General features: G+C 37.4%; 1 pseudogene; it reads right to left on the reverse strand.

The window, feature by feature from the left end:
* On the reverse strand, positions 695 to 3,053 carry LOC18772392 (annotated as a pseudogene).

The following is a 4,476-nucleotide window of genomic DNA, read 5'->3' on the forward strand; positions in this document are numbered from 1 at the left end:
TAGGTGCTATCATTTATTGATGCGGCCCATCAATATAATGGGTCATACCCTCTTGTAGAGAGTTGGTGCACAAGTTGGTATCTAAAGTTGGTCTCCCTAGCATTTTCCTTTTGTTTTTGTCAAGAGTGTTTCGACTTTAGTTGCGTGAAGTGATTAACAAAATATTTACACGTGTTACCCAAGTGGTTTGGAGTAGTTGATAGAAGCTCACTACACTAGGTCCACAAGTTCGGTAATGACTTTGAGTACCATCCTTAGAGAGCTCAAAGGTTCGAGTCTTGTAAAGAACTTTTTGGAGAAAGCTTTTCGTAAACAGCGTTCTGATTTGGAATAGTAATCCACTATTATTATTTTTGTAACCAAAAAAATATATATACATATATATATTTATATTTGTTCTTTCGAGTTGTTTCGAGTCCTCTCTCTGTTTTTTTTCTGTTGCCAAAAGTTTTGAGTCCTATCGACTTGGCCAAAATCACATCCATAATGCAAGATGAATATTTAAAGTTGTAAAAACCACTTTTACATTTCCATTTGCGCTTCTTGCTTGTGGGAGGCATTGACCAGAATGTCACAAATAAAATGTTACATGTATTAAAACATAGTTTTATTTGTTTTATAATTCTATTAAATATACTTCCAACAACATACAATATCAGTGAAACATTGAGACTTGAAATTGAAGTACAAGTCTTCAGGGCTTGGTAGCAGCTAGAGTGTTTCCAATGTCAATGACAAATCGGTATCTAACATTATTTTTAACAAGACGTTTCAGTGTTGTGTTCACGTAATCCATGGAAATAACCTCAATCTCTGCCGTTATGTTATGTTTTGCTGCAAAATCAATCATCTTTTGTGTCTCCTTCATACCCCCAACTGCACTACCGGCCACCAATTTCCTTCCTATATATTCCCATATTTAAATATGTTAGGCTCTAAGCAAAATTTGATAAGATTATTATAAATTTTTCCATGAAATACAATGCATAAAATGGCAAACGTACCCATGAGTAAAGGGTAGACGGGTAACTCAAGTGGCTTATCCGGTGCACCCACCATAATAAGCTTCCCATGAGACTTCAAAAGGTCAATCAAGGGTGAAATTGCATGCACAGCAGAGACTGTCAATGATGCCATCAAACGTGCCCCTGGCGGCCTATAATCAAAATTCAACGTGTTCCAAATAATTAGAACAACATCGATAACAAACTAAGAAACAAGAAATGATAGTTATACATACATTAATTGTCACATCATGTGATTAGTTAATATGGTGAGACAACATAACTCAAGTGGCTACAAACCTGCATTTGGTCCTGGTCGCGGCTAACCAAGAATGAATCAGCACCAAATTGTTTCAAAGCTTCGTCTTTCTTGCTAGGGGAGGTACTAAGCACAGTCACTTTTGCCCCAAATGCCTTGGCAAATTTCACTCCAACATGACCAAGCCCACCAAGGCCCACAATGCCAATATGCTTCCCAGCCTCGGCTAAGCCAAAATATTTCAAAGGACTATACATTGTGATCCCAGCACAAAGAAGAGGAGCACCACCATCAAGAGGCATGTTATCAGGAAAATGAACTATGTAACGCTCATTGGCCACCATTGTGTCTGAATAGCCGCCATAAGTTACTGTTCCATCATGGTAAATGGAGCTGTAGGTAAGTACCATTTTGGGGCAGTAAATTTCAAGGTCGTTGTTACAGTTATCGCAGTCATGGCATGCACCAACCACACCAGTGGCGGATCCACGTTGGGACAAGAGGGGTCGGACGACCCCTTGGAAGGCTGGAAATTTGGCAAGGGAGTCCATGAAAGCCCCCTTGGACAGCTGCTGAAAGCCCCCTTGTATGCACACAATGTGCTCGACGAAATGCCCCAACGAAATGTCCTACGCAGCTGCGCTGCGCGTAATTTTTTTTTAAAACCAGCCTTGCCAAACGACGTCGTTTGGTCAAGGCTCAGTCAAATTTTTTTTTAATTGACCTGGCCTCAAAACGACGTCGTTTTGGGCCAGGTTTTTATTTTAAAAAAAAAAACAGAACAGCACACACGCACAGCAGCTCTGCACAGATTCATTTTCTCCAAACCTTTCATTCCCAATTCCACAGCCCCTCTTCCCATCCTCTCAAACCCTAACCTTCCAACCTCCCAACCTTGGACAACCTCCTAACTTTGTAGAAAAATTTCAGAACTTTTACACTAAGCCCCTTTGACTACATAATCCTAGATCCGTCACTGAACCACACCACCCACGCCCACTCTATCTCCCACTTTTGTTTTCTTCACCTTGTTTCCCACTTCTGTCACTTCTCCCACTAGCTCGTGCCTGCATGCAAACCAAATTATATAAACTCCAAGTTTGTGTATTATTTGTCACAAGTCTAGATGAGTTCATCATTTTTTTTACATTAGCATATTACAAATAACATGACATATGTTATACCCAGGAACTATAGGGTATGTACATATACCCCATTCATTCTTGATGCTAGAAAGGTCGGTATGACATATTCCACATACAACACCTTAAATCTCCCGTCCTCATCTCCAGTTGCCCTGCATGCACATCTATATATATAAAGCAAAAGGCAGAGAATGGTGAAACATTCAAAATACCAGAAAATGCCCTTAGTTAATGCAAACATTAAGAATTAAAATTATTAATTAAATAAGGATAATATAGTAAATTCACAATTTTTCATATTAAAAAAATTAAAATTAAAAGAAAATTCAGATAATGGATCCTATTTTTATGGAACACAACTATCCATTATCTTTTTTAATTCTAAAATAAATTTAAATTTTTTTTTAAAAAAACCTCTCGCAGGCGCAAAAGCGCGTGCAGAGAGGCTAGTATATATAATGTCAATTAACGCAATGATTATTGAGAAAACAAACAAACAAAAAGGGTATAAATAATGTAAAATTAAAAAAAAATGTTGAACTGTTACCTTCTTGAGAAGTTAAATGGAGAGAGATGCCCAGTCGTGTATCTAGCAGCCCAGCCAAAGGCCTCGACGAGGTGTTCTTGTTCGGGTGTCTTCACCATTAAAACAGAGAGTCTCAAGAAACAGAGAATAAGCAGAAGTGTTAATGCTTCAAAAACTTGGAGACAGGAAGGCGCAGGAATGTTTATGAAAACATCACCAAAAGCCTTGGTATATATAGTATTCTGTCTGTGTTGGATGACGTGATGAGTGAGCTGTAGCTGCTAGTGAAATTGTTTGACCATAAAGTGACATATACACATTCAACCAATATGCGTCTTTGGGTAGAAGCTAGCTAAATTTGTACACGACCCGAAACTTGTTAACAATTCTAATAGACTTGCCCAAAAACAAAGAGTTTGACGAAGCATCTCATTCATTCCAACAGAGTGGCTGATCAATTGATAGCATTACCGTGAGATTCGTACTAGTGCCAAAGATATATAATTCTTTGTTCTATATTTTTTAGGAGGTTCATTTGAAGTGTGTGATTATTAGAGCATCTCCAATTGAAAGGTGTATAAGAGGATGTAAACCAAATTTACATCTAGTTTGGCCGAAAATCTCTCCAATGCAGAGGCGTATATTGATGTAGATTTAGCTCAACTATAGTGCACATAAATCATAAAAAAATACGGTCATATGTTATAACTTGTACATGTGTTATTTTATATATCGACAACAGGGTTGATATTTCCCTCTTTCAAGGAATAGTATCAATAAATATCCACTTATATTATAACACTTATATTATAACACGTGAATAAATTATACAACATGACAATACTATTGTACTATTCTATAATCTCTCCATCGTGAGGTGAGATGGGAAAAATAATGAAAATCTACATCTAATTTTACACCTTATGTTGGCCGCCCCCAGAGCTGAAAAGGAGGAGAGAGAAATGGACCATTTGGTTCATGCGTCCTATATGTGTGAGTAATACATATTCGTCAATGGGTCGAGCTGGACTGAGCTTCAATTAACAAAATTAAATTAACGGGCTGAGCTGGGCTATGATTTTCCCAAAATTTCAATACTTAGGTCTGCCCAATGGGCTAGGCTATAGGCCGACTGGGTCGTGCCGCAATGGGCTTTTTTAATGTCGTATTTTATACTCGAAATGGGATTTTTTTAGTCATTAACAAAAAAACTTCTTAATTTTAGATCCTTCAATCATAATTACTAAAGAAATCATAATCAATCTTTAGTTTAACATAGATAGTGCTTTTCTCCGTCTTGAATTTATTTTCCGTTAATGTGCCATCAATGACTTCATTATAACGGATGAATCGAGAGTAGGATTTGGGTTGAACCCTTTTGTTTCATCTACAATTATGGTAATATTCCCCGGAAAATAATGTCGACAGAAGTAAGAAACTCTCTAAACGAAACCCATGGGCTATAAATGACGACCCCTGTTGATAACAAATTGATTTGGACCCAGCGTTAAAATACTTGTTATATTTAACCTTTTGAATTAT

The sequence above is a fragment of the Prunus persica genome, chromosome G6, assembly GCF_000346465.2.
Source record: "Prunus persica cultivar Lovell chromosome G6, Prunus_persica_NCBIv2, whole genome shotgun sequence".
NCBI classification, from domain to species: Eukaryota; Viridiplantae; Streptophyta; class Magnoliopsida; order Rosales; family Rosaceae; genus Prunus; species Prunus persica.